This window comes from Lygodium microphyllum, chromosome 26 (genome assembly GCF_053477565.2).
Source record: "Lygodium microphyllum isolate KBCC chromosome 26, Lygodium_microphyllum_v1.1.10, whole genome shotgun sequence".
Lineage (NCBI taxonomy): Eukaryota > Viridiplantae > Streptophyta > Polypodiopsida > Schizaeales > Lygodiaceae > Lygodium > Lygodium microphyllum.
Genome location: NC_141160.1, coordinates 2,610,083 through 2,637,801, shown reverse-complemented (window position 1 = coordinate 2,637,801; position 27,719 = coordinate 2,610,083). Strand labels below are relative to the sequence as shown.

Genomic DNA, 27,719 nt, shown 5'->3' with positions numbered 1-27,719 from the left:
ATCAGATCACCCATGATTTGAGAGATAGTGTTAGTAGATTAGTCAGCTCATGAGTGAGTCTGTGCGTGTGTATTAGTGGGTTGGGCACAAAGGGCTACTTTAGGTATTTTTTTGGTGCTCATTTTTTATGGTTCTAGCATTTTTGGCTGGCCAACTTTATTTGAGGGCCATCATGATGCTAGCAGACCTAATTTATTTTGGCCATTATTTCATACCTATTTATTTGAGCTATTTCCTCAGTGATTCATTCACTTGCACACTTCCAAAGCACGTTTTGTTGGAGAGTGGGAGCCAGTGCCAGTGCTCACACAACCGGTGGTTCACTGTTGTATGCAACAGTCTCATGTTTGGTATATGGATTCCATTTCCTAATCATTCTTCGAGTTCTTTGCAATGTTCTTCTATTGTCTTTTCTCTTTTCTCTTGTGTTGTGCAATTTATTACAAAAGTCTTCTAGGCTTCCATTGCTGCACCCACTTTTGACACATCTTTATCTCAGAAGCTACTAGAGCAGCCAGGTGACCTTTTTGTCTGCTGAGCAACTTTTCTTTCTTGTGCTGATGTCATCACCTAGAGTGCTGGATCTGTGCGTTTTCTGCAGGAAAGCATTGCTTCAGGCTCCTTTGTCTCCAGAGTCTTTTAAGGCTGTTTTCTCTGGTTTCAGCCCTTGTACAACCTGCATTTGCAGATCAACCTTTGTTCCCAGCACCATTTTGAGTCATCCAGCATTAGATACTCCCTGTTTTCTACTGCTTCACATATCAGATCTTTCTGCACAGCAGACCCATCAACCCCTTTCTGCAGGTTTCTTGAAGAAAATCTATGGTAGACCATGATGAGAGGGGGATTTTGTCGATTGGGACCTCAAGGACCATTGAAGTACCCGAGATTGTGAAAACTGGCATTCACAAAGACGTGACCATGAGGATTGTCATCAGATCACCACAATGGTCGTGACGTGGATTGTTGGACGGACGGTGAAAGCAGCCTTCCTATTCAGCAAGTGTGGCAGATAAGTCGATTTAACTCTAATTACAGCAAGCATCAAATACACAAAACTGAAAATTTAAACATTGTTGGAAATGGAGGAAGAGAGAGCGAGCAAGTAATAGGCAATGCAAGAGTGGGCAGCAGTCCCACACTCAAAAGATGCAAGTAGTAGAATGATAGAATGAGAGTACAATAGGTCTTAAGTAAGTTAGACCTATCCCTAACTCAACTAGAGTTAATTTAACTCTAGATCTAGTGTGACTACTTTTAAAGTACAATAGGTCTTAAGTAAATTAGACCTATCCCTAACTCAACTAGAGTTAATTTAACTCTAGATCCAGTGTGACTACTTTTAAAGTCCTAGACATACTATACTTTTGACACTTTATTAAGTGTCCACAACACACACATTACATTGGGCACGGCCCATAATTGACCAATTCTAACACCTCCTTGAAGTGTCAATGTGATGATGTACAAGGAGTGAATCAATCACCAAAAGGTAGAGAGTTCAAGGATTTTTGAAACTCCTCAAACTTTTCACATGATAGTGCCTAGGTGAAAATATTTGCAACATTCTCCTATGTGGGGATGTAGATCATGCTAATCCCCCGTGCATGTATCTCTCTTTGACAAAGTGATAATGTATGTCAATGTGTTTTGTACGAGTGTGAAACACTAGATTCCATGCTACTGCAAGAGAACTCTGACTGTCAGAAAGAACAGGAATGAGTCCCTCCAAATGAACATGAAGACCAGTGAATACATGGTGCGAACAAACACATTTGATTGTTGTTGTGAAAGTTGCCCTATACTTAGCTTCCCAAGATGAGATATTCATAGTAGGTTGTCTCTTGCCTACCTAGGAAATGCATGATTGGCCTAGAAAGAAACAATGTCCACTAGTAGGCAACATTGTATTGTGGTCACCAACCCAATCTAAATCACTGTAAGCGTGCATTTTCAAGTCTCCCCCCTTTGGAAAATAGCAAACCACATGACTATGTTTCTTGCAAATAGAAACAAATGTGCTTAACAACCTCCCAATATAGTGTCCTTGGATTGTGCATGTATCTGCTCACGTGTGATGCTGCATACTGTATGTTTGGACAGGTGTTGCGCAAATAGATGAGACAGCCGAGAGCTTGGCTGTAAATAGCAACATTAGATAGATTACTGCAATCATGCATTGAAAGCTTCATCCCTGTTTCCATAGGTGTGCTCATAGGTCTACAATCTTGTATGTTAAACCTTATGAGCAACTTGTGAGCATACCATGACTAAGACATAAGAATGCCATGCTGATTTTGGATGAATTGAATCCCAAAAAATAGTGAATCAACCCTATATGTGACATATCAAAAGTAGACTGCAATTCAGCCTTGAAATCTACAAATTTTCTCTCATTTGGTCCACTGAAAATCAGATCATCTACCTAAAGAATGATAATGATCGAATCCCCCCCCTTCTTGACGTAGAGAGTGCGTTTAGTTGGGCTGTTTTGGAACCCTTCTACAGTAAAAAAACACATCCATCTTGGGGTGTCAAGCGCATGGAGATTGTTGTAAGCCTTGCAAGTCTTTATTCAGTTGCAAACCTTGTGCTCTTGGCCTTGCACAACAAAGCTTGGAGGTTGTGCAACATATGCATCCTCTTCTAGGAGTTGTGACTTTTCATACTGATTAGTAGAAAACAAGTTTATAGAATGACAACTTGGCATAAAAACTATCAAGTTAACACGAAATGAGAGATACATTATTCCCAACAATAGACAAAAAACCCCTTTACACAATTTTAACTTAATCAAGAAGTTAACCACAATATTTGATAATTGTGTGCAATGTGATTCAAATCGTTTAACTTGCAAGTTGTAAATTGCAACTACTTAACAAATTGTTTTGTATAGAGTATAGATTACAAATTGTTACAAAAATTTGGCCCTCTATATTTACATGGCATCCATATAGTGTAAAGATGGTGATAGGATCGAAATGCAGCTGAGAGTGCAGTAGACAGTGTGAGAGTGAGAGAGACAGAGTGAAGCACGACACCCAATCCAATAGTCTGAAAGAGTGTAACAAGAAAGTACAAAGTACAACCCTTAAACCTTAGGGTTGTAGGGGGTGTTCACACCCGACACACACTAAGTGCCCATAAGTGTGTAACATAAGCATAGCACATACGACAATAAGACTATAAGTCTGGGGGAAAAAACCTCTCCTACCGAGAGTAAAAAGTGCCCTAGTGTCCTACTGATCACCAACACTCCCATATGAGCGTAGGCGTAAGTGAGGCGTGAGTCAAATACCCAACAAACCCCCCTGGAGTGAAGAGTGATCAAGAGTACAAGGATCATCCGCCACCAAAGAATATCAAATTTAAAGCATCGCGAAATGCTTCAAATTTGTCACGAGGAAGAGCTTTGGTGAAGATGTCTGCCACATTACTGGTGGTAGGACAATAGACAAGGCTGATATCACCTGCATGTAGCCTCTCTCTGACAAAGTGATAATGGATCTCAATGTGTTTCGTGCGGGCATGAAACACTGAGTTCCGTGCCACTGCAATGGCACTCTGACTGTCAGTGAACAAAGGAGTAGGCTCTGTAACAGATACATCTAGATCAGCTAGCAAGCGTCTAAGCCATACGCATTCAACTGTGGTAGTGAAAGCTGCCTTGTATTCAGCTTCACATGACGATGTGGCAACAGTGGATTGTTTCTTGCTAAGCCAAGAAATGCAAGAAGAGCCAAGAAAGAAACAATTGCCACTAGTGGAGTGATGTGTATCATAATCACCAGCCCAATCAGAATCACTGTAAGCATGTAACTGCAGTGGTCCCCCCTTGGCATAAAGCAACCCAAGAGATCGAGTACCTGTAAGTAACGAAAAACACGCTTGACAGCTTGCCAATGTGACATACGTGGCTGATGCATATACCTGCTCAAAGCTGAAACTGCAAACTGTATGTCTGGCCTAGTGTTGCATAGGTAGATAAGACATCCAACTGCAGGAGCATATGTATGTATATCAAACAAATCACTGTCATCATGTAATGACAGTTTCAGTCCAGGTTCCATGGGGGTACAAACTGGCTTGCAATCCTGTAAGCCAAACTTCTCAAGAAGCTGCCCAACATACCTTGACTGTGATAGCCCAATACCTCGAGCATCATGTATGAACTGGATGCCCAAGTAGTAATGCAAAACTCCCAAGTCAGACATGTCAAAAGTTTGCTGCAAATTTTGTTTAAATGCTGAAATCTAATGAGCATGTGTTCCAATGAGCAAAAGGTCATCAACATAAAGACATATAATCAGCATAGATTCCCCTTCTTTACATACGTAAAGGGTAGACTCAGATGAGCTGTTTAGAAACCCTTGACCAAGCAAGAAAGCATCTATTTTTGCATACCAAGCTCTAGGAGCTTGTTTCAAACCATATAGTGCCTTTTTGAGCTTGCATACCAAATGTTCTGAGCCTTCAACTGCAAAACCAATGGGCTGCTGTACATAAACTTCCTCCTAAAGTTCCCCATGTAAAAATGCAGTCTCTATATCCAGTTGATGCACTGTCCAACCATAATGTGCAGCCAAAGCAATCATAGACCTGATGGTCGTCATACGGGAAGTAGGAGCAAATGTCTCCTCATAGTCAATGCCCTTTCTCTGTGCGTAGCCTTTAGCTACAAGCGGTGCCTTGTATTTATCAATGGATCCATCTGCTTTCCTTTTCAATTTGTAGACCCATTTTGTTCCAATGGCTTTCTTTCCAAATGGCAAAGACACAAAATCCCAAGTTTGATTCTTAGTAATAGAATCTAATTCAGCTTGCATTGCTGCCATCCAATGCACACTGTGTTGTGCATTCTCAAAACATTCAGGCTCTTCATTATCAAAAGTACTTGCTGCCATAACAAACTCCATGGTATGTGCTGAATCATGCAAACGAGTTTGCCTTCTAGTACAACCAGCCATGGGTGCATCCAAAGGACTATCTTGCATAGTCTGCAAATACCATCTAGGTAACTGTCTAGCTTCCTGACTGTGTACAAGCTCTTGCTGAATTTCAGTTTCAGCATGATGCTGAATATGCCGATCAGCCAATGGCTGAATTTCTGTACTTTCCATAGGAGCAGCTGGCGGAACATTAGGTTCATTTTCTGAAGCTCCAGCTAAATCACCAAAAGTAATGGGCAGCAGCCCTTCAAAAACATCACGGGCAGCCTGATATGTGTCCAAACCAGCCAAGGATAATTCTGATTTTTCATCAAAAACAACATCCCTGCTGACAAAAACCTTCTTTATAACGGGATCATAGAGTCTGTAGCCTTTGCTTTCATTGCTATATCCCATAAAAATGCACTTAACAGCCTTGTTGTCCAACTTTTTTCTAAGTACCTGTGGAATATGGGCATAGGCAAGACACCCAAAGGTACAAAAGTGACCAACAGAAGGTTTACGGCTGTTCCAAGCCTCAAAAGGTGTGATGGTCTTCAAGGCTTTGGTAGGGCATCTGTTCAAAATATGGCAAGCACACATGACTGCTTCCATCCGAAAACTATGAGGCAAGCTTTTTGCCTTCAGCATACATCTGGCCATCTCCATGAGTGACCGATTCTTCCTCTATGCTGCCCCATTCTATTGTGGAGTATAGGCAGTAGTGTACTGATGGACTATGCCTTTCTGCTTCAAAAAGGAATTGAGCATAGAGGACATGTATTCCCCCCCTCGGTCTGAACGGAGAGTCTTAATTTTGCATCCAGATTGATTTTCAACCAGTGTAGTGAAAGCCAAAAATGTATCATACACTTCTGACTTCTTTTTCAAACAGTAGACCCAACAAAAACGCATAAAGTCATCAATGAATGTCACAAAATAATAACAACCACCCAATGACATTGTTTGCATAGGCCCACAAACATTTGAATGCACCAATTGCAATCTCGTTGTTGCTCTGAAAGCAACATCACGGGGAAATGAGAAACGATGCATTTTTCCCATTTGGTATCCCTCGCATAAGTGCTCAGGAGGTCTCTCCAAGAGAGGTAAGCCATCCAGCATCTGAGTACGCTGCAAAAGCATCAAGCTGCCAAAGTTTACATGCCCCAAACGAGCATGCCATAACTCCGCCTGTATCATAGCAGGAGTAAGAGTGGATGTCAAGTATGCCGACTGATCTATTGAAAGAGCATCCAACTCATATAAACCATGACACAAAGATCCTGTCAAGACCAAAGTCATGCGTTCTTTGTTTCTAACCATGCAACGGTCATCATCAAATGTGACCTGCAAACCACAATGTGCCAAAGAAGAAATAGAAAGCAAATTCTTCTTGATTCCAGGCACAAACAAAGCATCCTGGAGGCGGAGAATAGAGCCATCAATGGCTGTGAGCTGAATTGTTGGGTATTTTACTCATGCCTTACTTACGCCTACGCTCATATGGGAGTGTCGGTGATCAGTAGGACACTGGGGCACTTTTTACTCTCGGTAGGAGAGGTTTTTTCCCCCAGACTTATGGTCTTATTATCGTATGTACTTATGTGCTTATGTTACACACATTTAGGCACTTAGTGTGTGTCGGGTGTGAACACCCCCCTACAACCCTAAGGTTTAAGGGTTGTACTTTATACTTTCAGATTACACTCATTCAGTCTATTCTCTTGGGTGTCGTGCTTCAACTCTGTCTCTCTCACTCTCACACTGTCTACTGAATCTGGCTGTATCTCGATCCTCTGTTCTCACATTTGGTATCAGAGCAGTCCTCAGTCAGCAGCCAGGAATCCCCGTCAGTCTTGCCCCCGAGTCTGCAGCACACGCCAGTCCTGCTCCAGGCCGCTGACACACAGCTCCACGCAACGTGTCTCCAGGGCACAGGGTCTGACGCTGCCTAACGTCAAACCTTGTTAGACGTCACATCAGCACAGGTACAGCCTGTCGTCAGTCCTGTCAGCAGAGTACAGCTCGTCGTCAGTCAGCAGTCAGGCGCTGTTCCTCAGGGTTGCCTCAGCACAGTACAGCTCGTCGTCAGCAGTCGCTAGTCAGCAATCTTCACGTCAGCAGCACGTCCACGTCCTGTCCCCGGAGTCAACGCCTGCTCGCGAGCAGCACCACCAGCCCGGCAGTCCGCACACAATCTTCGTCAGGACAACGCCCGTTTGACCAGTCACCCGCCTGCCTGCCTGTCTACTTCCACGTCAGCAGCTCGCGACGTGCTTCACGCCGCCTGCCCTGTCCACACACAGCCCGCCTGCCCAACGCGACTGGTCAGCCCGCCAGATGACCACGTAAGGAGCAATTTTAAACATTTTTTAAAAAAAATTTCAGCCCAAGACCAAGTCTGGAAGCGGAGGGTCACACGCGGCAACACAGAACCAGTGCAGGGAAAAATTTCATGCAAATTTTTAGACAGGATCGTCAGACATTTTGGGGCTTTTATGTATTTGGAGGACAGATGCATTTAAACTGCTGATACAGTCACAGAACGACTGTTTTTGATAGAGATTTTGGCAAAAATTTTGGGGATTTATTCATAACAGTGTTGCATTGCACTGTTTGCACCTTGGGAAGCGTGCAGTAAATGACAGTTTTCTGACAGAGTACGCCCTTGCACATCAATTGCAGAAACGTATTTACTGCAATTTCTGGAAATTTGCAGATTTCCAGTTCGTACTGCTTTGACATTGCTCATTTTGTCTTTGGAAATTTGTCATCATGGCAAATCAGGGAGGTGATGTTTTTACGTATGTATCCAAGGAGGACAGACTGGACGGAAACAACTATTCCCTTTGGTCATTTATGATGAAAAATGTATTAGTGGCCAAAAATTTATGGGATTATGTCAGTGGAGAGGAAACTCAGCCGGGAGTTGTAGCTCCCGCTACTCCTCCTCCCCATGGCGCACGTGGACAACGGGGACCTCAGCCCGCTCCACCTCAGCCACTTTCTCCAAGAACTGCAGCTCAAAAAGCTTGGGATACCCGTGATGCACAGGCCTTGTCGCTGATTGCTTTGGCAGTTCAGCGTTCGGCATCTTCTTCACGAGATGCATGGTTGACTTTGGAGCATATGTTTGCAGGAAAAAATGAGACACGGATCTCTTTCTTGAAGAAAGAGTTGGAAACTCTGAAGATGCATGAAGGTGATTCTATGCAGGATCACTTAAACAAGATTCAGGACTTGAGGGAGCAACTCATGAATGTAGATGAATTTTTTTCGGATGCACAGTTGATATCCACCACCTTGAATTCCCTACCTCCTTCGTACTTGTCTTTTCATACTGCATTGAACCTCACAATGAGGATTGCTGAGCACCCACTCACTTTTATTCAGCTGGTTAGCTTGCTTCTAGAGGAGGAGCAAACACGGAAAAATAGTGGTGTGGATGCTATAGTCTCTGAGCAGGCTTTTGTGGCAAGACAGAAAGGCAAGAACAGCAAGGTGAAAAATGCTCCACAGAGTTCTGGCACTTCGGGCACATCGCAGAATCAGTCACAAGGGGGGACGCAAGCAAAGAAAGGAAAACGTCATTATTGTAAGAAGCCCGGCCACTATATCACTGAGTGCAGAAAGCGCATTGCCAAAGAGAAGAAAAAGGAGTCAGGAATGTCTGTTTCTACTACTCCTTCCACTGCTAGTGAGTCTGCGTCCTTTGTTGTGGACCGGGACTATTGTTTTTACACTTGCAGTTATGATATCTCTTGGGCCGATAGAGCACTTAGCTCTACAGAGGATGCTGACACTTGGTTCTTTGAGAGTGGTGCTTCTAGACATATCACATCTCGCAGAGATTTGTTTGCTTCAGTTAGTGCACCTCCCGTTAGGAAATCGGTGCAGTGTGCCAATAATGCATCATACCCTGTTCGTGGTATTGGGGAGATTTAGCTCACAGCCATTGATGGCTCTATTCTCCGCCTGCAGGATGCTTTGTTTGTGCCTGGAATAAATAAGAATTTGCTTTCTATTTCTTCTTTGGCACGTTGTGGTATGCAGGTCACTTTTGATGATGATCGTTGCATGGTTCGAGAAAAAGAATGCATGACATTGGTCTTGACAGGATCTTTGTGTCATGGTTTATATGAGTTGGATGCTCTTTCAGTAGATCAGTCAGCATACTTGACATCCACTCTTACTTCTGCTATGATACAGGCGGAGTTATGGCATGCTCGTTTAGGGCATGTAAACTTTGGCAGCTTGATGCTTTTACAGCGTACTCAGATGCTGGATGGCTTACCTCTCTTGGAGAGACCTCCTAAGCACTTATGCGAGGGATGCATTTTGGGGAAAATGCATCGTTTCTCATTTCCTCGTGATGTTGCTTTCAGGGCAACAACCAGATTGGAGTTGGTGCATTTAGATGTATGTGGGCCTATGCAGACCATGTCATTGGGTGGTTGTTATTATTTTGTGACATTCATTGATGACTTCACACGTTTTTGCTGGGTCTATTGTTTGAAAAAGAAGTCAGAAGTGTATGATGCATTTTTGGCTTTCAGTGCACTTCTTGAAAACCAATCTGGATGCCACATTAAGACTCTCCGTTCGGACCGAGTGGGGGAATACATGTCCTCTATGCTGAATTCTTTTTTGCAGCAGAAGGGCATAGTACATCAGTATACTACAGCTAATACTCAACAGCAGAATGGGGTAGCAGAGAGGAAAAATCGGTCACTCATGGAGATGGCCAGATGTATGCTGAAGGCAAAGAGCTTGCCTCATAGTTTTTGGATGGAAGCAGTCATGTGTGCTTGCCACATTTTGAACAGATGCCCTACCAAAGCCTTGAAGACCATCACACCATTTGAGGCTTGAAACAGCCGTAAACCTTCTGTTGGTCACTTTCGTACCTTTGGGTGTCTTGCCTATGCCCATATTCCACAGGTACTTAGAAGAAAATTGGACAACAAGGCTGTTAAGTGCATTTTTATGGGATATAGCAATGAGAGCAAAGGCTACAGACTCTATGATCCCGTTACTAAGAAGGTTTTTGTCAGCAGGGATGTTGTTTTTGATGAAAAATCAGAATTATCCTTGGCTGGTTTGGACACATATCAGGCTGCCCGTGATGTTTTTGAAGGGCTGCTGCCCATTACTTTTGGTGATTCAGCTGGAGGTTCACAAAATGAACCTAATGTTCAGCCAGCTGCTCCTATTGAAGGTGCAGAAATTCAGCCATTGGCTGATCGGAATACTCAGCATAATGCTGAAACAGAAATTCAGCAAGAGCTTGCACACAGCCAGGATGCTAGACAGCTACCTAGATGGTATTTGCAGACTATGCAAGATAGTCCTTTGGATGCACCCATGGCTGGTCGTACTAGAAGGCAAACTCGTTTGCATGATTCAGCACATACTATGGAGTTTATTATGGCAGCAAGTACTTTTGATAATGAAGAGCTTGAATGTTATGAGGATGCACAACACAGTGTGCATTGGAAGGCAGCCATGCAAGCTGAATTAGATTCTATTACTAAGAATCACACTTGGGATTTGGTGTCCTTGCCATTTGGGAAGAAAGACATTGGAACAAAATGGGTCTACAAATTGAAAAAAAAAGCAGATGGATCCATTGATAAATACAAGGCACGGTTGGTAGCTAAAGGCTACGCACAGAAAAAGGGGATTGATTATGAGGAGACATTTGCTCCTACTTTCCGTATCACGACCATCAGGTCTATGATTGCTTTGGCTGCACATTATGGTTGGACAGTTCATTAGCTAGATATCAAGACTGCATTTTTGCATGGGGAACTTCAGGAGGAAGTTTATGTACAGTAGTCCATTGGTTTTGCAGTTGAAGGCTCAGAACATTTGGTATGCAAACTCAAAAAGGCACTATATGGTTTAAAACAAGCTCCTAGAGCTTGGTATGAAAAGATAGATGCTTTCTTGCTTGATCAGGGGTTTCTAAACAGTTCATCTGAGTCTACCCTTTACGTATGTAAAGAAGGGGGATCTATGCTGATTTTATGCCTTTATGTTGATGACCTTTTGCTCATTAGAACACATGCTGATCAGATTTCAGCATTCAAACAAAATTTGCAGCAAACTTTTGACATGTCTGACTTGGGAGTTTTGCATTACTACTTGGGCATCCAGTTCATACATACTGCTCAAGGTATTGGGTTATCACAGTCAAGGTATATTGGGCAGCTTCTTGAGAAATTTGGCTTACAGGATTGCAAGCCAGTTTGTACTCCCATGGAACCTGGACTGAAACTGTCATTACATGATGACAGTGATTTGTTTGATATACATACATATGCTCCTGCAGTTGGATGCCTTATCTATCTATGCAATACTAGGCCGGACATACAGTTTGCAGTTTCAGCCTTGAGCAGGTATATGCATCAGCCACGTATGTCACATTGGCAAGCTATCAAGCGTGTTTTCCGCTACTTGCAGGGTACTCGTTCTCTTGGGTTGCTTTATGCCAAAGGGGGTACTCGTTCTCTTGGGTTGTACTTTGTACTTTCAGATTACACTCATTCAGTCTATTCTCTTGGGTGTCGTGCTTCACCTATGTCTCTCTCACTCTCACACTGTCTACTGAATCTAGCTGTATCTCGATCCTCTGTTCTCACATGAATCTCCCCAATACCATGAACAGGGTATGATGCATTATTGGCACACTTTACAGATTTCCCAACGGGAGGTGCACTAACTGAAGCAAACAGATCTCTGCGAGATGTAATGTCTAGAAGCACCACTGTCAAAGAACCAAGTGTCAGCATCCTTTGTAGAGCTAAGTGCTCTATCGGCCCAAGAGATATCATAACTGCAAGTGTAAAAACAATAGTCCCGGTCCACAACAAAGGACGCGGACTCACTAGCAGTGGAAGGAGTAGTAGAAACAGACATTCCTGACTCCTTTTTCTTCTCTTTGGCAATGCGCTTTCTGCACTCAGTGATATAGTGGCCGGGCTTCTTACAATAATGACGTTTTCCCTTTTTAGCTTGCGTTCCCCCTTGTGTCTGATTCTGTGATGTGCCCGAAGTGCCAGAACTCTGTGGAGCATTTTTCACCTTGCTGTTTTTGCCTTTCTGTCTTGCCACAAAAGCCTGCTCAGAGACTATAGCATCCACACCACTATTTTTCCTTGTTTGCTCCTCCTCTAGAAGTAAACTAACCAGCTGAATAAAAGTGAGTGGATGCTCGGCGCAATCCTCATGGTGAGGTTCAATGCAATATGAAAAGACAAGTACGAAGGAGGTAAGGAATTCAAGGTGGTGGATATCAACTGTGCATCCGAAAAGTACTCATTTACATTCATGAGCTGCTCCCTCAAGTCTTGAATCTTATTCAGGTTATCCTGCATAGAATCACCCTCATTCATCTTCAAAGTCTCTAACTCTTTCTTCAAGAAAGAGATCCGAGTCTCATTCTTTCCTGCAAACATATGCCCCAAAGTCAGCCATGCATCTCGTGAAGAAGATGTTGAACGAATGTGAGGGATGATGGACCGCTGAACTGCCAAAGCAATCAACGACAAGGCCTGTGCATCACGTGTATCCGAAGCTTTTTGAGCTACAGTTCTTGGAGGAAGTGGCTGAGGTGGAGCGGGCTGAGGTTCCCGTTGTCCACGTGCTCCTTGAGGAGGAGAAGTAACGGGAGCTGCAACTCTCGGTCGAGTTTCCTCTCCACTGACATAATCCCATAAATTCTTGGCCACTAATATATTTTTCATCATGAATGACCATAGCGAATAATTGTTTCCCTCCAATCTGTCTTCCTTGGATACATACGTAAATACATCACCTCCCTGATTTGCCATGATGACAAATTTCCAAAGACAAATGAGCAATGTCAAAGCAGTAAGGACTGGAAATCTGCAAATTTCCAGAAATTGCAGCAATCACACTTCTGCAATTAATGTGCAAGGGCGTACTCTGTCAAAAACTGTCTTTAATGCACTCTTCCCATGGTGCAAACAGTGCTCAGCAAGACTGTAATATCAAAATCCGCAAAATTTTTGCCTCAAATGTGTTCAAAACAGTCTTTCTGTGACTGTAACTGCAGTTCATATGCAACTGTCCTCAAAATACATAAAAGCCCCAAAATTTCTGATGAATGTGTCCAGAAATTTGCAACGAATTTGTCCCACACTTGTATCCTATATGCTGTGCCTGTTGCGTATGAACCTCCTCTTCCAGAACTTTGTTCTGGAATAAAATGATTTTTTAAATAAAATTTTCAAATTACCTGACGTGGACAGACAGGGCGGACGCTGGCAGACGGAGCAGTCAAGCGGGTAGCTAGCGTGGACTGGGCAGACGCTAGTCAGGTCGCAGGCAGACGGAGCAGTCGGGCGGGTAGCTGGCGTGGACTGGGCAGACGCTAGTCAGGTCGCAGGCAGACGGAGCAGTCTGGCGGGTAGCTGACGTGGACTAGGCGGACTGTCAAATCGCAGGCAGACGACGTGGCGCTGCAACGTCGATGATGCGACCAGACAGGTGGCGTTGGCCACAGGCAGACGAGCTGGAGAAAGGTGGCGCTGGAGGCAGACGTGCTGGAGGCAGGCGTGCTGGAGACAGGCGACGCCCATGCCTGCTGGCGACTGCACAGGCAGATGAGGGCGGAAGAACAGGCCTGTGGAGTTCACGAGAAGTACAGGTGACGAGCTGCAGGTCGTTCTTGACGAGGATGAGGCGCTGCTGGGATAGGTGGCATACACAGGCACTGATGGTGCCTTCAGCTACTGGCGAGAGCTGCAGAATTGACGAGGGCCGCAGACAGTGGAGGCTACAGTCTGCAGACTGCAAACAACTCTGATACCAAATGTAAAGATGATGATAGGATCGAAATGCAGCTGAGAGTGCAATAGACAGTGTGAGAGTGAGAGAGACAGAGTGAAGCACGACACCCAATCCAATAGTCTGAAAGAGTGTAACAAGAAAGTACAAAGTACAACCCTTAAACCTTAGGGTTGTAGGGGGTGTTCACACCCGACACACACTAAGTGCCCATAAGTGTGTAACATAAGCACATAAGCACATACGACAATAAGACTATAAGTCTGGGGGAAAAAACCTCTCCTACCGAGAGTAAAAAGTGCCCGAGTGTCTTATTGATCATTGACACTCCCATATGAGCGTAGGCGTAAGTGAGGCGTGAGTCAAATACCCAACATATAGAACAAGGAAATTGATAAGCTAGTTTATGAAATTGAATCAAAGAGGATGAGCTAAGATAGGGCCAACCTCAATGAGGGGTCTTTGTGCCTTTGTAGGATCCATGTGGAACTCTGCTCTCCAAAAGTCATCAAGATTTGCAAAGGACATTTGTGCAGCCCTATTGTCTAGCATTGTACGGTCCCTAGGCGTCCATTCTAGCACCTACATGATGTCTTTGTGTGGAGTATCCTTCATCCCCCTATATAGCCATAGGCACTGGCCTACACACCAAAATTCAACCAGTCAAAGTATGAGTCTGCAGATTGCATAGACATGAGGCTCCTTACTATAGGCGGATTGGCAAAGTGGATCATAAATTTTAGGTGCAGTCTATGGCCTTCATCTTTCCACTTCTCCTCTTTGCCGGCACTCTTCAATTACATATTGCTTTGCATCAAGGTTTGCAACATTCCAATTAAGAGTCGGCCTCACCATGCCTACAATGAGCTTTAGGCCCCAATCTATAACACCTAGCCTAGGGGTATTATGGCTAGGGAAGACCAAAACTAAGTTATCTGCGAATGGATGACACCGGCGTTGTGCATGTCCTTCATCTCATCTATGAGCACGTGAATGATGCCAGGCATATTGTTGATGATTCTTAGGATTCTAGCTTTCATCTCAGCACCAAGCTCCACATTAAGATCAGGTTCAAAACCATACAAGAACTTATGGAGGCACTCAATTATTATTCTATATTTACATTTTGCAAAGGGGGCCCAAGTAAATCATCTAATGTGCTGCTATTGAAGAGAGAAAATATAGTAACCCAGGGGGACTCATAGGTGTAGGCAATGCATCGGAAAATCAATGCATTGATCTTTTGTATGTTGTGTTGCACTTGGAATTGCTACAACTTTGCATTATCTGATCCCTTATAATTTTGGCAGGAAAGTAAGTGATGCTCTCTACAGTGACTTCCATGCACTCTTCAAAGGCATGTTGGCCTATCATGTTGCTGGGCCTAAGGTCATTGAACGGGATGCCAATTGATGGTACACATTGATGATTTGAGAGTGTGTGCATAATGATGCCCACCCCTAATGAACCACATGCCTGACCTGTGAGACCTAAGCATGGATTTCCACCTGTGTTGGGCTTCAATCGCTTGGAAAGGGAGGTTGCACCTGATAGGTCCTTTGCTGGCTTGAAGTGTGGCTCCTCCTCTTTTCACTTTGTATCCCAGGATGCTAGCTTCTCCCTCAAAGCTAATGTTGGCACTAGCTCCCTAAGATTCTCTTAGATCTCTGATGCATTCCCTAGCAACATGTAACAAAGATGTAGGTTCTTCTAAGCATTCCACATTGCATTAGTAATCAAGTGCCCTACGCCTTGCTATTGCAGTAGCATGCGTATGGCCTCACATGTCCATTATAGAAGTTTACAAGGGTGATGTTGTTGCTATTAATGAACGAGATGTGCTTATTTGTGCGCAATGATATGGCCTACACAATGTAAATCCACAATACCTTTGCAACATTGAGCACCATTTTCACTAACTCTTGGGTCGTTCTATAGTAAATGAAAACAAGTGTTTAAGTATAGTGGCAAAACCTAAATCTATGAATTGCAAGTGAATTTCATTGAAACATAGGATTATATGTATGAAACATTGCAAACTCACATATACAATTCAAGATTGAGAAGCACACATGTATGAAAATAAATTTTTATAATGTTCTATGGTAAAGAAAAACATGTGCTTTATCATAGTGATAAACACTAACCAAAGAAACCCTAACCAAAGAAACTACATAGTGCTCTCATGGAAAAAATTCTTATAATTTTCAAAGAAAATTTACAACTGCACAATGTAACATGCTGTGTGGCAAACCTTGCACTCTAATGCCTAGGATGTCTTGTGTGTGACGGAGCATAAGAGTTACAAAGAGGCAAGGAGAACCCCATATGATCATGGTTTTAAGCTTATCCATGCCAGTGTTTCTAAGGGAATCCAATCCGGTATGTTGCCAATTGTTCGGGAGAAATTCTATATCAAGCAGATTCATAGTTGTGGAAATTACTTATGATGGGGAAGTGCTATGGTTGGTAGGCATGTATGCTTCTAATGATGTTTTTAGTCTTCGCGAGTTATGGTACTAGTTGAGAGCATGCCTTTCCCTTGGGAGATTTGGACTTATCATGGGTGATTTCAATGTGTGTTGATCCATCTCATTCGACTTCAAGACATGGCCTCATGGATGGCCCTAAATGCTAGAACTGGAATGCCTTTACTTTAGCAGTATTGAAACAAGATCTCTCGTCTTGGTTATCTCCCCTAGACCATGGCTACACCTTCCATTCCATGCAGCACTTGAAAGCTTGGAATTTCCTGGATCCGCTTTGCTCTGTGATCACTTTCCCATGATGCTCGAGATGCATACACATGTCCATTCCTTTCGAGCCCTTTTATGGAAAAACGCATAGAATATGCAAAAGTGTCTGGCTTTTGATTGTGAGAGTTTGTAGGATGATCTAGGATGAATCAAGGGGTTATTCAGAATTTAGGCAATCACACCCAGTGTAGTCTCTTTGTATGGAGCAGTTGGGCTAAGGATATGGAGGTTTATTGAATCCCATAAGCATAGTGATGGAAAGTGCTACCTACCCAAAAGACTATAAAGCATTGTACTTGCCTATCATTTGAATGCAATGTCATTTGTACTTTTATCCTTGGATAAGGACTCTCATGGCTAAGGACTAAAGGGTCTCCAATGCGTATCTAAAGTTTTACCACCAAAATAAAGGCTTCACAAGTGACTCTCTCCTCCAACAAGTGGGAGAAGCAAAAGCCACATGCCCTCTCTGATCTGCATAGCATCCTAGCTCCTCTGACACTGCATTGTGGGCATCCACAGAGACCACAGGAGTCAAATAAGCAAGCTGGTCCGAACAGAACTCTCTATCATCCATGACCGCGGGTGACTTGTAGGCCGGATGTACCAATGCTGCAAAACCATGGATGGGCTTATGCATCCATGCCCATCTCCTCTCTGCTATCTCTAAGATAGGTGCATGCTGTGTCTTTGAGATCACTATACAAGTACGTGCCTCCACCAGTGCCGCTCTAAAGAAGTGAACCAGAAGGCCCATGGTGGACCCCTTACAATCACTTATACATAACACCCTATAAAAGGGAGTCACGACAATGACAATGGCACAGACTTTTTGCCAAAACTGCTCGTTAAGGCACAAGCGCTGCATGGCTTTTGTCTCATGCTTATTTCACTCATTCCATAGAGTGGACACCACTGTCTAGGACCGCACCTCATAAAGGCAATCTAGCAATAACCACATGTAAGCAAAGCGAGCTAAAGAAGGCTTCTTCAACTCCAGTGTGCTATGCTCACGATACATTGCTAGCATCTTTACCATGAAGAATGTGATAATTGATGTAGCTTTGTAGACCACCCTCTTCACCCACTTGAGCTTCCCAATGTCCTTCATGAGCAAGTCCAAACAATGACTTGCACATGGAGTCCACACAATCGTGGGAAACTCAGCCTCAAGCAAATGGCCCATGCGCCAACAATTCAATGTATTGTCAGTGACAATTTGCACCACATTTGAGGGGCCCACCTACAACCACAAATTACAAATTACAAGTATACTAACAATACTTGGAGGTTGGAGAGAGAAAGACAAAGTTGAGCCTATCAAGTTTCAAGTTTCAACTTTCAACTTTCAAGATTCAAGAATGAAGAGAGATGGATCATGGGGATTGGGGGCCTTGGGGCCTGGGGGGAAAGAGAAATGAGATAGATACTAGAGAGAAATTAAAATAGGGAGATAGATAGTTATGCTTAAATCAATTATCATAATGAAAGAAAGTAAAACAAATTTAAAAGGCAATGAATACCTCAATGATAGCTTGTCGAATGTGGCGGTAGATGAATACGCCCGTCGTTTTCCTCCCCCTCTTGCCGGTATCTATGGCCCACAAAAAGTAAGTGCCGAGTGGACATGAGACGAGTATGGTGATGATGTCCTGTTTCTTATGATCATTCCATCCGTCGGTGAGAATGGAGCGACCATATTTTATCCATGCAGTTCGAATAGGATCAAGGGCTCTATCAATCCTCTCCTTCTCTTCATCAATCTTTTTCGTCCTCATGTCATTGTATGTAACACCGGTCCATCCTTCGCATGGATCCACATTGGCAATGGCTTTTATCATCTTCTTCCATTGCTCTTACTTTAGGACATTGAATGCAAGATTGCACTCAATCACCATGCGTACAATTCAATGTCCGCAAGTCGTTGCCTTTCTCTAAGAAAGGCAATTGATCGACGCGCATGACCAGGACCTTGAGAGAGAGAGGATTGCCTCTCCGGCACTGCATGAGCCTCCACACTCTGTCTTTCACTGGAGCTGGATGCAGATGTAGAGCCCCCACCACCAATGGCGGAGGCCTTCCGCATCGGTTAAAGATACGCCCACATTTAATGCTTCCTCGTTGGTAGGGATAGGAGTTGGTGCCGATAAGCCACCCACTTCTCCTCTTGTGGATCCCTCTCTCATCTTGGCGAGAATCTCCTCCGCAATGTTTTGAGGGATCTCCTTGCATGGAGCAACTTGCCCCTTGTCTTGGAAAGATGTTGGAGAAGCTGAGTTGCGCCACTTGTATAGCGCTTCCCGCAATACTTGTATGTCCAATGGTGGGAGTTGGACTTCTTTGTGTCCCTCTTTACATGGATCGCATACAAATTGAAGGCCTCGTGCTTCTCACGAGTCATGGTGCCGATGATAGAGAGAGAGAGAGAGAAAGAGTTGCTGGATAGACTCCCTTTACGTTTCAACTCGTCTTATTTGAAGCGCCCAATCTTTGAGGGCTATATGCAGCAATTGATTGACAGGTTTTTATTGGACTTCACCGCTGAGGGCTCGGCTTCCTTTGCATGATTGCTCTCTAATGTGCAGCGGGTTGCTCGGCAGTATGGGATCCATCACGTCTCTATTTGTCGGCGGCGTCGACATGCAGCGGAGGACTTACTGGCTTTGGTTTGTTCGCTGCTGGTAGACACCCCAGATAATGAATTTCTGCTGTCACTGGCGATGCGTTTGGCTGATCTTATTAAAGAATTTCAGTTGAAATCTTATCAGCAAGCCAAACTACACAACTTGACTGACAATTTGCAAGATAGTGCTTGTCAGACTTATAAGTTCTTTCGCGCCTTGTATGTTTCTCCTGCTCGAGAAAATATGACTAGACTCCAGGATTCAAAAGGTCGCATGGTCACTGATCCGCAGACCATTGTCAATATGTGCAGGAATTATTTTTTGGATCTTCTTGGTTTTTCTCCGTCACCTTCTGACCAGGTTACACATGCACGCTCAGTCTTCTATGAGCTGCTCCGCCATCAGGTTCCACTTGATATGCAAGCTACTTTGGAGGCAGATATTTATGAGGAGGAGGTTATGGATGTTTTGTTACACCTGCCTAAGGATAAAAGCCCTGGTTGGGATGGTCTCACCAATGAATTCTTTGAGAGCTTGGCTACCCAACTGGTGAAGCCATTGGTGGCTATGTTTCAGCAGGTTTGGGAAACAAGGGTCATGCCTTTTCATGGAAAGAAGGCCTTATCAAACTGCTTCCAAAGGTTCCTTCGCGGTCAATGTTGCAACATTGGAGACCAATTTCTTTGATGGGTTCGATGTATAAAATCTTTTTCAAAGTGCTGGCGAATCGGCTCCACAAGCACCTTCCAGCTATTATGCATCCTCTTCAATATGGTTTCATTAAGGGCCGCAACATTTTGCATAATATCTTAAATGTGCAAATGGCTATTGACTATGCAAGGCACTCTAGTCAGGAAGTGGTATTGATTCAATTGGATCTGGAAAAGGCTTTTGACTATTTAGACTGGTCTTTCATTGCAGAACTTATGTCTGCTATGGGTTTTGGTACTCGGATGTCCCGATTGATCTACACCATTAGTGCTGCGGCTTCTTCGCGTGTTATGCTCAATGGTGGGGTTATAGAGCTATTTGTCCTTGCACGCTCGGTGAGACAGGTTTGCCCTTTGAGTCCTCTCTTCTTTGCCCTGGTGACCCACCCGGTTCTTTCAATGTTATCTTCAATGGCAGTCTCTACTCAGCTGGCCGGATTGTCTCTTCCTTTGGGACATCACTTCATTAGCCAATCTTTGGCTGATGATAGCTTTATGATTTTGTGTGCGGACAAGGACAACATTCGCAAGGCATTAGATGTGTGGACGCGCTTTGGTCATGCTTCTGGTCTTCGCATCAATGCCTTCAAATCAACCATTCTCAGTTGCACGGAGTCTGATTTACAGTCATTGGGCTGGCAGGGTTAGGTTGTTCCCCGTGGCTTCATTGTTAGGCATCTTGGGTACTCGTTGGATGTTGATGTTCGACCAAAGCAACTACTGGAGTGGATTTCACAGAAACTGGCAACTAAGTTTATGTATTGGAAGTCGCAAGCGTGGCCCTTCCATGTCCGCCTCAAAGTGGCTCAGACAATTATGCTGCCAATGCTCACATATTTCTTGCCATTGTTGCCGTGGACTCCTACTACTTTGAAGGCTCTCACTCGCCCCATTCGTTTCATGTTATGGAAGAAGGATTCATTGCACGCAGGTATTTCGTGGATTTCGTGGTCACATACATGTACCCCCAAGCGCCTGGGTGGTGGAGCTATTTTGGATGCCGAAACTCATATGTTGGCACTTCGTTGGTCTTTTTTTCGCGCTGTGTGTGTGGATCATCACCCGTGGGCCATTACAGCCTGTTATTTTCTTGAGGACAGTGGGCTTCGGCATGGTAATACACAACTTCGGAGCTCCTGGTGGCATGTCCTTAATGCAGACTCTCAGTTTTCCAATCCGTCCTCTCTGTTACTGCATTTTGTCGGCTCATGGAAAGTGGTGCTCCAAAAGGCGCGTTGGCATCCAATGGAGGACTGCTTGCATACTAACTCCTTTCAACTGGAATTGTTGGCAGTCTTGAGATTACTTTCATGGGAAGACAAACATGAGCTCAGACCAAAATTTAACCGCATGGCCCGTTTGGGTGTGACTTCAGTTGCGGATGCCACCCTTGCTAGTTGTAATGTCTTCGCATCGTTTCGTACTGCTAGGAGACTTTTCAGAATCCCGCGTGGATACCTTGATTTATGGGAATAGCTTTTGTTAGTGCTTCAGAGCAGGCAATCCTTTCCTGCCTTTGCTGTGGATCGCCCTTGGCAGGACTGGGACCTTGCAAGCCGGTTGAGTCTGGAAAAGGCCTCTACTAATCAGGTCTATCATCTTCTGATTAAAGATCATCAATGGTTGGGTGTTAAAGCTAATACTGTATGGGGATTGCGGAAATCTCAGTCATGGTGGAAGGCAACTGTGATGGAGGGCTGGTTGAATAAGACACCTTTCAAATGTAAGGTCTTTCTTTGGCGGGTGATGATTGGTGGTCTTCCTCTTGCCTCGGCCCTTTCCAAGCGTCGAATATCAAACGGCAATTGTTTCTTCTGCACCACTACTGTGGAATCGGCCCGACATCGATTTATTTCTTGCCCGCTCGCTAAGAATATCTGGTCCCTCTTGTCACAGGTTTGGTGCGCAGTGGTGGGGTCCTCACTAATCCCTTTCGATTGGGTTTTTGTGCGCCCAAAATATCCCACACCGCCACAGTTGCATATGAAGATCTTATTCCACTTTTTTAGATACTGGGGATGCTGGTACAATTGGACCATTCGGAATGCCTTTCTTTTTGATTCGGCCTCTAATGTACCGAGCCACATTGCCAGGCTTAAAGATCTCCTGCATTGGCAGATAGATCTCATTTGGCACTCGAACTTGCTCCCTCGGGAGGACTTACTTCCTTGGCATATGGCAATTTCCTCTGGGTCTTTGCCATGACTTGTGTAACTTTTTCGTGGCTTCGTACTAGGATTTTACACATGTTGGCTTAGAGCCCTTGTGTATCTTGTAATCATGTAAACTTGTACCTTTTTTCGTAATTAATACAATTACCTTTTACGAAAAAAAGAGAGAGTATATTAACGTCTCTAAAAGGCCAATGTGGCCTATGAGACCAAACCAATGCATACAATGATGGTGTGTTTCTCATCTGGAACGAGAAAATATGAAAAACATGCTTATAAGACGAAAAAAATGAAATAGTGTCCTATAAAAGGGAAACATGTCAATGATCTAAAAGTGAAAGTATAAAAAGGAAAACTCTCCATCAATGAGATGTTTGTCCTCTAAGGAGGTGTATCTCTGCATGGTTGAGGCATCTCGGCATCTGTCTCCTGTGGCGCTCAATGATTGCTTTAATTTGTTTGTGGTGTGGATGTCTAGGCCTTCGTCCGGGTGGACGTGGGCGCCTAGACCGGCTAAGTGCCACTACTCTATCCAAAGGGACACCTACAGAAGATGAGGTCCAATGATGATGTACTTCTGTAGGCTGTGTGGCAGTAGTAGTGGTATCTGCCATACTCTGTCGTGTATTAGTGAAAAAGTCAGTGACTGCTCTCTGTCTATGTGAGCCGAGCTGTGGGGGCCTCCTACTCCATAGGATTGTTGCTCTGTGCCTTTGGAGCTCCAAGAGGAAGAATCCCAAGCATCTCTAATCCTCAAACTACATGATCCGTCTCAGGGGTCCAAAACCCTCTCGAGACAGACAGTGGTATCTACCTCGTATATCATAATATACAATGCATCGGCAGTTGTAGTGTTTCTCTGTCTCTAGCTTCTCATGAGTCATGGTGCCGATGACGGATAAAGAGGAGAGAGAGAGAGAGAGAGAGAGAGAGAGAGAGAGAGAGAGAGAGAGAGAGAGAGAGATGCTTGAGTCTCGACTCTTGAAACTTGAGTCTTGAAAGTTGAAAGGGAGGGAGACTCGAGAGGCCCGAGGGTTGGGGTAAAGTTGAAAGAGCAAGAGCGAGAGAGGGGATGGGAGATGAGAATGGCAAATGCTTTGATAGGATGCGGGATAGAGGGGATGGGAGATGAGATTTGAGAATGGCAAATGCTTTGATAGGGTACGGGAAAGAGGGGATGGGAGATAAGATTCGAGAATGACAAATCACAAGTCCATTCAAGATCCCAAAAAGTGCCACGCAGGCAGGCAGAACGCACAGGAGTAAAGGCGGGGCCGGAGGGAACACAGGACGCGGGACGCAAGACGCGCAGGCGAAGTGGCCAAAAAGGACCCAAAAAAACGTATGGATACATACTGTATGGATTGTACGGTACGAACAGTACCGTACATCGTACGGAGGCAACTATGACTCTGCCTATGACATAGCAAGAGTGAGAGTAGATGCTAGATAGACTAATTGATCAACTAAAAAAGCATCCAACTCATATAACCCATGACATAAAGTGCCAGTCAAAACCAAAGTCATGTGTTCCTTATGTTTGACCATACATCTGTCATCATCAAATGTGACTTGCAGTCCACACCTTGCCAAAGAAGAAATAGATAGAATTTTTTTTTTAATGTCTGGCACAAATAAGGCATCCTGCAAGCGAAGAATAGAGCCATCAATGGCTGTCAACACAATCTTCCCAATGCCTGTATAGACTTGCCAACAGGGGCTGCAATAATAGAAGAAAACGAATCCTTGCAGGATGTGATATGCTAAGAAGCACCACTGTCAAAAAAACTGTGTGCTTGCATCCTCAGCAGAGCTAAATGCTCTATCAGCCCAAGAAGAGTCGTAACTGCATGTGTAAAAACAATAGTCCTTGTCTGCAACAAAGAATGTGGACGTAGTAGCAATAGAGGGTGCATCAGAAATAGACATCCCTGACTCCTCCTTGGCTATGTGCTTTCTACATTCTGTGATGTAGTGACCTGGCTTCTTGCAATAGTGGCACTTCCTCTTCTTGGCTTGCGTACCTCCTTGTTTCTAGCTGCCCTGTGAAGTACCTGAAGTCCCAGAGCTCTGCGGAGCATTTCTAGCTTGGTTACCCTTGGCCTTCTGCTAGAGCCTATGGCATCCACACCATTATTCTTTCTTGTGTGCTCTTCCTCTAAGAGCAAACTGACCAACTAAGGGAAAGTAGGTGGCTGTGGAGAAATCCTCATGATGAGGTTCAAGGTTGTATGAGAGGCCAAATATGAGGGCGGCAATGAATTCAAGGTAGTAGATATCAACTACGCATATGAGTAATACTCATCTACATTCATAAGGTGCTCATGCAAGTCTTGAATTTTATTTAGATGATCCTACATAGAATCACTCTTATCCATCTTCACATTCTCAAGCTATTTCTTCAAGAAAGAGATGCGTGTCTCATTCTTTTCAACAAACATTTGCTCTAAGGTTAGCCATGCTTCTTGTGAAGCTGCTGCAGACCAAATGTGAGGGATGATAGAGCACTGAACTGCCAATGCAATCAGTGACAAAACCTGTGCATCTCATGTGTCCCATGCCTTTTGTGTTGCCGATCTCTTGGGAAGTGGGTGAGTTGGAGCAGGCTGAATAGGTTGCGTTGCTTGTTGTCCACGTCCTCCTGGAGGAAGTGTAGCAAGAGCCACAACTCCGGGCCTAACTTCTTCACCGTTGACACAATCCCAAAGATTCTTTCCAACCAGCATATTCTTCATCATAAAGGACCATAGGGAATAGTTGTTGCCATCCAGCCTATCCTCCTTGGACGCATGTAAATACATCACCTCCCTGATTTGCGATGATAAATGTCATTGATTAAAGAGCAAAAGAGCAATATATCAAGCTGAACCAACCTAGAAATCTCAAAATTTCCAGAAATTATGGGAAGTACTTTGCTGTAGTTAGCAAATTTAATCACATTGTCAAAAAATTGTTTGGAATGCACGCTGTCCAAGGTGCAAAAAAATGTTCAGCAGCACTGAAAATGCAAAATTTCTTGTCCCAAAATGCACGAAATGAGTCTATTTCAGACCATTCACTGATGTACATTTGCCAATATCTGAGCTAACAACAAAAGCCCCAAAATTCTAACCCAAAATTTCACAAAATCTTTACATGAAATGTGTCCAACACTTGCTGAAGCAGAGAGATGTTGTCAGGGCGCAAGCTCCTTCTCCAAAGTAAAATCTGAATTTTAAAAAAATTGATAAAAGTTTTCTTTTACCTTGATTTTCACAGTCGGAGGTCAAGCTGGACTGTCAGCCAGATCGAGCAAACTTGGCGGGCGTTGGTGGAGCTCGAGCTAGAGGCGAGCAGACTATGCACAGGATTGGTAGGGCACTGGAGTAGGCGGGCAACGTAGTCAAGCAAACCAGGAGCAACAGGGGGCGGGCCACGTGGATCTGTGGCATCAGGTGCTGTTGGCGCGTTGCACATGGGACAAGCGTTGCTATAGGTGGCACAAGGTAGGCGAGTTGGAGGATTGGCGGGCACAGACCAGGTGGTGGTGTAGGTGGCGCTAGCGCGCCTGCAGGTGGCGGACAAGGCAGATGGGCAGTAGCGCTGGTGGCGCTGACTGTTGGCTGCTGTTGGCAGACCTGGCGGTGTCGCTAGTGGTAATGCACACAGCTGGTGCAGACAGAGGCAGCAGCTGACCAAGCTGAAGCTCGAGGAGGGCAATGGAATGCTGCTGGTTGCAAAAAGAGAGAAGATTGAGCTGAACTTAGCTCTAATACCAAATGTGAGAAGGATAGATCAAAGCTCAGCTGAGAGTACAGTTGACAGTGAAGAGAGTGTACAATTGTGATAGCACAACACCCAATGCAATAATCTCAAGAGTGTAGATGCCAGTACAAAATACAACCCTTAAACCTTAGGATTGTAAGAGGGTGTTCACACCCGAAGAGTGTAAAACACAATAAGTGCCCAAACTGTTTAACATAGGCACATAAAATAAAAGGAAATAAATCTAGGGGAAAAACCGCTCGTACAAAGATTAAAAAGTGCCCCAGTGTCCTACTGAGGACACCCCTATGTGAGCATAGGCATGAGTCAAACCCAACAGTGGTGATGCTGATCCTAGATCTATGTCACTCTAAGAAGAAATGACTAAATTGTATCAATCGCCTCAAACCAAATAGAGGGTCACAACTCGCAAGGTTGATGGAGTCTTGTATATATGCTAAAGCTTATCCCACACCTTGGGAGATGTCCTACAAGAGGTGACCATTGGGAGGACTTCCTTCAAGATGCACTAAACAAGAGTTGAGTATGTGTTGGCATCGGCATTGTCCCAATCAAGGACTACTTCCTCAGTTTTCTTCGTCCCAATTTGATAGAAGAGGAGGATGGCTTTCATGGATGCAAGGAAAATTCTAAAATGATGTACCAAAGTTACTTTTCCACAAAGCAAGCTTTCATCATCACACTTCAGGGTAGATAGTGATGTTCTTTAAGCTTATCATCAGTATTGCAGCATGGAGGAGCCGTTGTAGATTAGATTTAGAGAAGATAAAGTTAGGGGTCTAACAGAGAGAGGAGCTTAGAATGAACCCAACACGAAGAGTTCAAAAGTTCAAGCAAAGAGAGAATGGTTCAAACAAGAGAGAGGAATGTGAAGAGATTGTAGTGACAGAAGCATGGCAACCGATGCAAGTAATCCTGGCCTGAAGAGTTGAGATCAGGCTGAAAACACAAACAAGCTGAAAACAGAAAGAACCAAGGGGACTGTGGAAAAACATGAGAAATGACTGCATAGAATGTCAAAACGTCAACAGCTGATGTGAAAAAACGATGGCTGATTGGTGAAAATGTAGGTTGCAACAGACAGAACTACTGTAAACACAACGAACTGAAAAGAACAGCAAGAACACACAAACTCAAATAGAATAGACTCGGAAAATTGAATCTGTGTACCAAAGCTGGAGTGTGTACAAAGGCACAGGCTGTGGGAAACCAACAGAGTGCTGCAGTCTCCCCCTCTCCAGCAGGAAGCAGTATGACCAAGTGATGAACAGTGGAGGAGGAACAACCAATAAATAAGCTGAGGAAATACATAGAAATGAGCAGATTTCAGAGTATGAAATATGGGCTGAAATGCAGTTGGCTAGCATTAAATGCTCCTCAGAATAGAAATGCCTTTTGGATATGAGCTCTACAACCCATGATATGTACAACGATGATAGAAAATATTATCTTATCCAATCTCTGTTGATGCCAGAGACCAAAACACAAACCATGTGATATAAACAAAGTTTACACAATGCATGTCAAACTAAGGTTCCAAAACTGGCATATGATTTGCTTTCATTTTCTTGAAACCTGCCTGTCTGTATTGCTATTTGCACTTGACTAATTGGCATCCATGTTCACATGTCTATACAAGTTAAGCATGGCTGTTCTATGACACATGATTTTACAAATGTACTGTAGCACAGACCTTGTGGTTCTGTTTGTGCTGCAGCTTGTATGGAGGATCACCTGCTTCTCTCTGATATTATCTTCAGTTCTTTGCTGCTTCTTGATCACATCATCAAATAATTTTCATGTCAACTACTTGTAAATGTGCTGTGTTAGCATGCTGCTGTCTTTCCTCAACCTGAATTTATACTGCATGTTCTTCTTGAATGGTCATATTTACAGTGGTCGGTTTTCTGTGCAAATTTCCCTCTTCTTATTTATATAAAACAGTAAC

The 27,719-nt window shown here is 43.9% G+C and overlaps 1 protein-coding gene across 1 annotated transcript in view; it reads left to right on the top strand.

The window, feature by feature from the left end:
• Positions 1–27,719, top strand: part of ALN (allantoinase) — a 170,887-nt gene that overhangs the window by 127,879 nt on the left and 15,289 nt on the right. The gene's annotated exons all lie outside the window — the stretch shown is intronic.